General features: G+C 39.7%; 1 protein-coding gene across 2 annotated transcripts in view; it reads left to right on the top strand.

The window, feature by feature from the left end:
* The window catches only part of pole4 (polymerase (DNA-directed), epsilon 4, accessory subunit), a 349858-nt gene that overhangs the window by 285622 nt on the left and 53367 nt on the right, over positions 1–10869 (top strand). The gene's annotated exons all lie outside the window — the stretch shown is intronic.

Here is a 10869-nt window from a genome sequence, read left to right as displayed (position 1 = left end):
CATCATGAACCGCACAGATAAAGGTGTCAGATGCGTTACCGGAATCTGCAGCCAAAAAACAAATCATCCACCCGCCACAATAATTTTCTCTAAGACTCCGCACCCGATAGTCAAATTAAAAATTAAAATTATCCTTATGTGTTGTTGTTAGGCGTGATGATAAATCATTCAATGTAGATTCAATGTTGTCTGCTATATCTGGATCACCTTCAACAGCGGACTCGGCGACGGTTGATGCATGCGCGCATCTCTAATGGTAACATAATACACTGATGAATGAGGGCTGTTTTTAAATGAACATTTCTTTAAAACAAAATGTATTTGACAGAATTTCATTTTTCTTAAAGGAGAACTCCGGTCAATTTTAACATTGAGCTCATTTTTTTGTACATTTGGTGTGCTGTCAATACAGAGAACAACGACAAAAATCGGTGTTGCCTACACCGTGTTATCCTCTTTAAAATTTGCAGCCTGTTGACTTCAATGGGGCAATATTTAAACCTGCTTTTAGCCTCTTGAAGGAACACTCCGACTTTTTGGGACTTTAGCTTATTCACAGTATCCCCCAGAGTTAGATAAGTCCTTACATACCTTTTTAATTTCTGTGCGTTCTGTAAGTGTTATTTGACGCACCCACCGCTAGCCTAGCTTAGCACAAAGACTGGATGTAAATGGATAAGGTAGCATACTAATCCCAATAAGTGACAAAATAATGCAAACATTTTCCTATTTACATGTTGTGATCTGTATAGTCACAGCGTGTACAAATAACAAGGCTATATGAGACAGAGACCATTTTTAATCGTATAAATACTGGGAACTATATTCTCACTAGGCGTAGGAGCACAGCTATGGGCGGAGTGATTAGCGCAGCACTCGACAATCGACATCACGCGCGTGAACTCGACAATCGATTACTATGGACTTCAACCGAAAACAGGATGTAAATACAGGTATTTGCGCTGGCTGAATAAGCATCATTTTTATCCCTATCTTTCACATCTACTGCAGTCAGATTCACCGTGTTCACTCCGAAGGAAGCACTCACATGACCTGTGCACTTGTAATGACACATCAAGGATGTTAAGAGGCTAAAAGCAGGTTTAAATATTGCCCCATTGAAGTCAACAGGGTACAAATTTTAAAAAGAGGATAACATGGTGTAGGCAACACCGATTTTTGTCGTTGTTCTCTGTATTGACAGCACTCCAAATGTACAAAAAAATGAGCTCAATGTTAAAAATTGACCGGAGTTCTCCTTTAATGGTATAAACAGGCTTTACTCCCTTGAAACTTAAACTGGAATGTCACTGTTTCTGTCACTGCGACTTCCCGAACAAGCGAACACACACACACACACACACACACACACACACACACACACACACAAACACTTAACAGCAGTTGCATATTAGGCTACAATTACATACCCAGCACTTGATTCATCCTCGTTAACCTCTTTCCTAAAACATTCCCACATGGTAGGCTACTTTTCTTTCCTTTTGTTTTGTTTTTAATTTTTTTTTTACTTCACTCTCGAACCTGCTCTATTCCTGCTTTAAAAAAGCAGACCCCGTGTAATGACAGACAGATAGATGACCTTCAGGTTTAAAGCAGGTGGGATCCTGACTGACATGAGTAGGCTACAAGGCATAGGCCTATTTAAATTCATTACCGAAGTACCGATCTGCTATAGTTGACATATTTATCAGGCGTGTATATAAGCTTAAAAAACCAAGGCCCCTCCGTATATTCACCAGGCCCACCCATTACTGACGTTCTGTATCCGCCACTGGTCTGAATACAATTTACAAGATGGCACCCATACAGAGGAGAGAGAGAGAGAGAGAGAGAGGGAGAGAGAGAGAGAGAGAGAGAAAAGAAAGGAGTGACAGGGCAATACAGAAAAGAAAAAGACAGCAAAGTAGGAAAGGAAGAAAACTAAACCAGTGGAGTGAAGAGAGAATGGCAGGGACTATTGAAGAATATGAGCAGGAGGTGACTGAAGGACACAAACCAAAAATAAGGTTTCTAGCCAGAGCATGGGACATCCCAAAATCAACACTGCAAAGGCGAGTGAAAGGGCTGGTAAGTGACTACCGCCATGCCTCGGGTAAGAGCCCCCTGCTCTCAGCTTAGGCTGAGAGTGAATTGGCTAGCCTTGTTAAAATGTTAGCTGAAAGGGGGTTCCCCCTGGAACGCCGTGATATACAGCGTATTTCCAGTACGCCAAAATTAATGGCATCCCTGTTTTTTCTGCGGAAAAGCAAAAAGCCGGTCACTACTGGTTTGAGGGGTTCATGAAAAGGAATCCAGACCTGAGCCTCCGCAAGCCAGAATCACTCTCAGCTGCAAGGGCCTCTGGGATGAATCTCACAGTAGTTGAGCAATGGTTTCAGACCTACACTTCACTCCTCCACCGCCTACAGATCCAGGAGATGCCATCTCACCTGTGGAACTGCGATGAATCCGGACTGCAGGACCATTTCATCTCAAAAAAGGTTGTTGGGGTGACTGGCAAGTCCTGCTTCCAGGTAACATCAGGGGGAAAAGGAGAAACGACAACAGTCCTGGCTGGGTTCAATGCGGTTGGGACTTACACCCCCACAATGGTAATTTTTAAGGGAAAGAGGCTCAGGGCAGAGTGGCTGGAGGAACGACCAGAAAAAGCAATTATCCACGTGTCAGATAATGGCTGGATAAACTCCCAGCTGTTTCTGGAGTGGGGCCAGCAGCTGCCTAAGGAGGATCCAAGACCCCATGTCCTGCTCTTAGATGGCCACTACAGTCATGTCTTCAATCTGGAATAGCTTGTTTGCATATGACGTCACGTCACTACGTTGCCATGGCGCGAAATGCAGATGGAGGGCAGGAAGTCAAGTCAAGTCAAGTCATCTTCATTTATATAGCGCTTTTAACAATGTAGATTGTTTCAAAGCAGCTTTACAGAGATAAACCAAGCGTGCCGCACAAGCCCTGAAAAGTGAAGCCAAAACGTCACGCCCCCCGGTGACTGGTCCTGGTATAGGTCATAAGCTCCGCCTCCCCGTGTTATTCAACGGGACGTGAGACCAACTAAACAATTAAATACACTTCAAATATCTTTTTTCCAAAGGTGGTTTCTTTCATTTGCTGTAGCTTTTATCACGCTGATGTAAGTTCAAGTGTCTGTTTCAAAAATAAGGTGGTTTTTAGTTAGTTACGTGATGCGGTGGTGTGACGTCATGATTGACAGCTGTGATTGACAGGTTCTCTGAGCGAAGTAGTCACTGAAGCACCAACGGACATTTTTTTCGGGATCTTCGGAGGACTGAGGAGATTGTATTTACTTTATTTTAACAAGCCTCTTGTCGTAATGCAATCAATTTTCCAAAAAGTGTGCAGAATGCACTCTCCCGACCAGCTCCCGGCGAGAGTGAGGGCGGAGCGTTGATTTCGCGGCATTACTTCCTGCTCACGACTGTGCAGGTCTGGTCCCGAGATCGCTACTGCGCAGACTCAAGTTCCAATATGTCAGCGCCATATCGGGACTCTGGCGGCTTCAGTTCTCATCAATGGAAGAGAGCGAAGGGGCGTCGTCCATCTTTTTTTACAGTCTATGAGATAAACGTATAATTTAAGGTAACAGAGATTGTTTTGGCTTTATAGCGGTTCTTTAATAAAGTTATTTTCCAGTTAAAGTTAGTTTTGATTGATTCGCTTCCGTCGCAACGATCATTTGTTATTAAAATTGGGGCCGCTAAGACGACACCATTCTCTCTACACAGACTTTAAACGCAAACCTGTGAGAAACGCAGATGACGTTCACATGCGCATTAAGAATGTGCGTTTGAATATATGTGCGCATGTTTGGAATTCCCTACAAACCTTATAATTTGTATAATTTTATAATTTTTGATACAGAATTTTATTTTATTTTATCAATTCGGGTAGGTACGCAAATTGAGTTTCCCGACAACACCTTATCAGTAGAGTGGTAAAGGGATCCTCCATAGGGAGAGACTAGTTGGCACTTCAGCACTGCGTTGGATCGGGTCCAGGCGAAGGTCCTTCATCAGATCTGGATACGGCCTGGATCCGGCAGGCTGCGGGAAAACCTCGGGATAAACAAAGACACTAAAATTAGCGTGGATGCCATTCTTCTTATGATGTAACGAGTACATCAGGATTTATGGGAAGTGTTCCCGGTTCCAGCTGACCTAATCTATGCAGCCTAACATTGAATTATAGAAGTCTATAATGTATTATGTGAATGCTAGGTCAAAGACATGTGTCTTTAATCTGGCTTTGAACTGACAGAGTGTGTCTGCTTCCCGGACAATGTTAGGAAGACTGTTCCAAAGTTTTGGTGCTAAATAGGAGAAGGATCTACCGCCAGCAGTCGATTTTGATATTCTAGGTATTATCAACTGGCCGGAATTTTGAGATTGCAATAGACGTGTAGGACTATATTGTGTTAAGAGCTCGCTCAAGTACTGCGGAGCTAAACCATTTAGTGCTTTGTAAGTAATCAGCAATATTTTAAAATTGATGCGATGTTTAATAGGGAGCCAATGCAGTGTTGACAGAACTGGGCTAATATGGTCTTACTTCCTGGTTCTGGTAAGAAGTCGAGCTGCTGCGTTTTGAACTAGCTGTAGTTTGTTTATTAAGCGTGCAGGGCAACCACCCAGTAGAGCATTACAATAATCTAGCCTTGATGTCATGAACGCATAAACTAATTGTTCCGCATTTGTCAATGAGAGCATATGGCGTAATTTAGATATATTTTTAAGATGGAAAAATGTGGTTTTACAGATACTGGACATGTGACTTTCAAATGAAAGATTGGTATCTAAGAGCACACCCAGGTTCCTAACCGACGACGAAGACTTAAAGGAGAACCCCGGTCAATTTTAACATTGAGCTCATTTTTTTGTACATTTGGAGTGCTGTCAATACAGAGAACAACGACAAAAATCGGTGTTGCCTACACCGAGTTATTCTATTTTTAAAATTTGCACCCTGTTGACTTCAATGGGGCAAGTTTTAAACCTGCTTTTAGCCTCTTAACATCCTTGATGTGTCATTACAAGTGCACAGAAAATGTGAGTGATTCCTTCAGAGTGATCACGAGTGAATCTGACTGCAGTAGATGTGAAAGATATGTATAAAAATGATGTTATTTAAGCCAGCGCAAATACCTGTGTTTACATCCTGTTTTAGGTTGAAGCCCAAAGTAGTCGATTGCCGAGTTCACGCGCATAAGTTTAGTTACCTATGATCACGCGCGTGAACTCTGCAAATTTTAAAAATAGAATAACTCGGTGTAGGCAACACCGATTTTTGTCGTTGTTCTCTGTATTGACAGCACTCCAAATATACAAAAAAATTAGCTCAATGTTAAAATTGACCGGAGTTCTCCTTAAACAGAGCAGCCATCAACTGTTAGACAGTATTCTAGGTTATTACGTGAGGAAGTTTTTTGTCCAATAATTAGAAACTCTGTTTTTTCAGAATTAAGTAGTAGGAAATTACGAGTCATCCCATTTTTTATTACAGCTATGCATTCGGTTAATTTTGTGAATTGGTAAGTTTCATTAGGTTTTGAAGAAACATAGAGCTGAGTATCATCAGCATAACAGTGAAAGCTAATGCCATGTTTCCTAATGATATCTCCTAATGGTAGCATGTACAGAGTGAACAGCAACGGTCCTAGTACTGAGCCTTGTGGTACGCCATACTGAACTTGTGATCGATAAGACATCTCTTCATTTACTGCTACAAACTGATAACGGTCAGATAAATATGATTTAAACCATGCTAGTGCAATTCCACTAATGCCAACATAATTTTCGAGTCTATTTAAAAGAATGTTGTGGTCGATAGTGTCAAATGCAGCCCTAAGATCGAGTAACACTAATAGAGAGACACAACCACGATCGGATGATATGGCTGGATCCTGATCCTGACTGGAAATCTTCGCAGATATAATTTCTTTCAAGAAAGGAACACAGTTGTGAAGACACTGCTTTTTCTAATATCTTTGACAGAAAAGCTAGATTCGAGATCGGCCTGTAATTGACTAATTCTGTAGGATCAAGTTGCGTTTTTTTAAGAAGCGGTTTAATCATAGCCAGCTTAAAGGTTTTTGGTACGTATCCTAGAGACAAAGATGAATTAATGATATTAAGAAGAGAATCTATGAAACTCTGGAAGTATTTCTTTCAGTAGCTTAGTCGGTATAGGGTCTAACATACATGTTGTAGATTTAGATGATTTAACGAGTTTAGTAAATTCTTCCTCTCCTATAGCAACGAACAAATAAATTTTTTCCTCTTGGAGACTACAATGCACTGCCTGATGTGATACTGTAGTAGACGGTTGCATAGTTATATTTTTCTCCCTGATATTATCAATCTTATAAGTGAAGAAGTTCATAAAGTCATTACTGCTGTGTTGCTTGGAAACTTCTGGGGTTGAAGCTTTCTTTTTCGTTAGTTTAGCCACCGTTTCAAATAAATACCTAGGATTATGTTTATTTTCTTCTAATAGGTTTGAAAAATAAGCAGATCTAGCAGTAAGCAATCGAGCTCTCTTTCCATGAAATCCGAAATACCTCTAGTTTTGTTTTCTTCCAGTTGCGCTCCATTTTTCTGGCGGATTTGATTTGATACATTTAGGAAGCACTATAACAAACTCAAAATGCCGATGTTTTGTGTCGTTTATGGTTGCTCAAATCGATCAAACCACGAGGAGTTTTTATCGTGTACCAAAAGTTGTTGTTCATGAGGGGGACAAATGCAAGAAATTGACCGAAAAATGACAGAAAAAATGGCTTGCAATCCTAACGTTACGTCTGCGGTCGGGAGGAGCCGAATCGGAAAACGCCCGTGTGTGCAGTGATCATTTCGTCAAAGGTGAGTTAATACAATGTGGATGTTTGTGTAACGTATACCATTTTCCGAACTTTGTAAAGTTAAAGTAATTGTTTCTTCTTTTCTTTGAGTTTGTAAGTTAACGTTACCCCTGTAACTGAAGACAAATGTAACGTTACTGGCAAATCTTGCAATTCAGTTGAAAAATCGCTCCTCTTCATAACGTAAGGATCACGTCCAACATATGTTAACATTTTTTGTTATATTTTTCTCTTGTAATAGCATCTAAAGTAGTACAGTTCGGACTTTACTCCATCTCGTCCATTTCGCTCTTCACTTCCTGCCCTCCATCTGAATTTTGCGCGTCATCACAATCACGTGACTGCAAACCACCTATTCTTGGAGCTCATGAAGAAAAATAATATCTATGTAGTGAGCTATCCTCCCCACACCACCCACGCCCTCCAGCCAGCAGACAGATCGCTGTTTCGAAGCCTGAAACACCACTGGCAGGAACTGGGATGCAAGTGGACAAGGAGGATGGCGAGGCCACCCAGCAACCACCTAACAAGCCAGGAACACTTCAACTTTGTCCAGGCCAAAGCAGACAAAAAGAAACCAAAAACAACCAAAGTGCATAAGCCTGCTGGTGTCCGCCCCCAAAAAGCTGCCATTCCTCCCCTGCAAACAGTTCAGGGAAGTGACCCCTGTACTGGTTGCAAGGGGGTCTATGGAGATGCAAGCGACCCAAAGGCCAATGAGGAATGGGTGGCTTGCTGCCACTGCCAACGGTGGTATCATGAGTCCTGCAGAGAGCTCAACGGACTTATGGATGACAATGACTTCATCTGTCTTGGATGTGTCCACTGAAGTTGTTAAAAGGTGGTATAAGGATGTAGGCTTAATGAAAGTTCCATTCATTGAATGTAGAGTGAAGTTTACAATGTTAAAATTTTTACATTAGTTCCAGAAATGCATTTTTAAAAAATCCTTCCAAGTATTAATTAATTGAAGATCTCCATTGTATTTTGCGCTTCATAATGCGCCACACATTTTCAATGCATGTATTCTGGTTTTATTTACGTTTTACACAACGTCCCAACTTCATTGGAATTGGGGTTGTATTTCTCATGTTCATTTTAACCATAAAATAGTGTCCCACTTTCCCTAACAAAGTGTCCCACTCAACCTGATTGCTTACAGTTTGCTGAAGAGGGTATCAGATGGTGTTTAAAGATGAACAGTTTGTTATATACATAAATTGGGAAAGTTTCACCATAGTGGCCTTCATTACAATCTATTTAAACTAAACACATAGGCTACAATTTTAATACATTCTAACTGATTTAGGTTGTTTAAAATGCAATTTACCAAAAAGTGTCCCACTTTACCTGACTTCACTACTGTGCTCTCTTGTGGCTCGCGCACAGTCTTCACTCGGACGCGCGCTTCAAACCGTTGTGGAGACTCCCTATTCGTTCCGGTGAAATTACAAAACAAAATGCACACACACGTGTCCCTGCCTGATACAACTACTGATAAAATAATCGGTTTTGATGAGAAAAAAACCTATACGAGTGCGGATTAGAACCGAAGAATCTGACACGCTTGGCAAAAGTTCTGCCACTGGACCATTTAAAAAAAAAATCTCACTACCAACAACATAGGCTATATAGACCTCATTAAACGACTAATTAAACCCAATGTACTATTTAAATCGATTGCTGGACATCGTAATGTTATTGTACATAGCCTATATCTGATTTATGATTTAGCATTGTGTTAGCAACGCCCCCGTCCCACCCACTTTTTAAAACAAAGTTACACCAGTGACCCTGCAAGAGAGTGCAAATTAGTAGGCCTAGGCCTACCTGTCTGCCTGACGGGGGGAAAAAATACATTTTAGGCATGCTCATATTTTAGAGAATGTAGTTAATATTTTCGATAATAATGATTTATCATATCCACCCAGTCAGCCAGAATATTTTAAACTCACGTGTAAAAAAGGTTAAGCATGATGGTGGCTCGGTGATGCCCTGGGGCTGCTTTGCATCCACGGGCAAACCTGCAGCGTGTGGAAGGAAAGATGGATTCATTGAGGTATCAGGAAATCCTATAGGAGAAAACATCATGTCATCAGTGAGAAAGCTGAAGCTTGGGCGTCATTGGACCTTCCAACAAGGCTTTGTTGCAGAAGAAGTCCTGGAATATTTTTGAGACCGCAGAAGTCATTAAAAGTTGCATTTTCTGTTGAATTTGGGGAAACCACTTGAAACATGTTGTGTTGAGCTATTTCAATTACTTTTGTTTGATTTGTTTATGGCAAACAGCTGTAAGTCTGTAACTTTTTGCCAATAAACTGGATTTGCAATGGGGGTTGAATAATTTTGATTACTGTATGTAGCCTACATATACATATCTATGCTTATTTCATTGACTGTATTTCATTCTTGAAGAATTAGTCATGCAGAGGACTAAAGAGTCCAAGAACAGAAACCGAACAAGTAGGAATAAGCCAATAGTAAACAAATAAATTCTATAAGAGTTTACGTTTCTGCATTACTTCCACTCTCAGCAATGCAAAAAGAATACAGCTGTGTGGGAGAGTGGAGTAAGATGTTCAAGTTGTCGCATAAATTCTACCGTAAGCCTCATAAAAAAGAGAGATGAAATCAAGAACATCTGTAACATAGGGCTATAGAATTATGACTTAATAAAAACGTGGTTGGGAGAAGATGGCTTGTCATAAATAAATCAAATATGCGCATATCCCTTTTTTAAGTGTAATATAATTGGCTACTTAAGCAGAAACACTGTCAGAATGTTCTTGTGACAAAACAACAAAAATGTTTACAAAAAGTTCTACAAGACTAAATCAATCAAAACAATAGTTCTCCATATGGGACTAATTAACATTCCATCAGTGTTGCCGGGTGGTCCCCAAAGAGGCTGAAGTGTCTTCTGTCTTCTAAGTTTGGGGGGACCAAAAACTCAATATTCTTTTAAAGCAAATGTAGAGATCTCTTAAATAGTGGTGAATTTTTCAAATAAATCTGACCCTCACTTTATTACCCTCAAGACTTGGTGAAGTGGAACTTCTTTCTGCAGAGTTTTTTAATTAAAGGTCAAACAACAGCCTCTAAACGTCTGTAACAAGAGATGCACCAATTCAAGGATGAGATTCTCATGTCCTGCATGGTGAAATTATTAAGTTGTTTATTAACCCTTTCATGCATGAATTATGATAACCTCAGTCAGGATTTTTTTTTTCCTGTGTGTTTTTATTGCTCTTAGGGCATGAAAAACAAGATTTGTATGTTTTTTTTACACATTTTTCAAAGAGATTTTCAGATGTCCACTTGAGCATGCGTACGCACAGCATGCGTTTATGGTTTAAGCTGAAGAGATACTGTATTAAATATAATACAATAGATAAAGTATGAGTATTTAACAAACTAATCAATACAATTATATCAAATCATCTGAAAACTATAAAATATATACAAAAAATATAAATGCGAAATATTGCAAAGGCAATTGAACTTCATAAAAGTTGCACTTCGCGTATCTTTGATATCAGAACATGAGGATGTGATTCCATCAGAATCTTCTACTGCCTGTCATCTGAAATGAGCAGTGTTGGTGGCAACGCATTACAAGTAACATGCATAGCGCATTCAGATTACTTTTTTTGATGTTACAAGTAATGTCTTACAAGTAACATGCATTACGTAATCAGATTTTTTTTAATGTTACGAGTAATGTATTACAAGTAACATGCATTACCTCAGATTACTTTTTGATCTAACAAGTAATTAATTACAAGTAATGTGCATTACGTAATCAGATTACTTTTTGATGTTAAGAGTAAAGAAACACATTACAAGTAACATGCATTACGTAATCAGATTTTTAAAAAATGTTACAAGTAATGTATTACAAGTAACATGCATTACATAATCTGATTACTTTTTGATGTTACGAGTAAAGAAACGCATTAAAATAACGTGCA

The sequence above is a fragment of the Scardinius erythrophthalmus genome (genome assembly GCF_964197995.2).
Source record: "Scardinius erythrophthalmus genome assembly, chromosome: 25".
NCBI classification, from domain to species: Eukaryota; Metazoa; Chordata; class Actinopteri; order Cypriniformes; family Leuciscidae; genus Scardinius; species Scardinius erythrophthalmus.
Note: the sequence above shows the minus strand (reverse complement) of the source record. Positions and strands in the feature narration are given on the sequence as shown.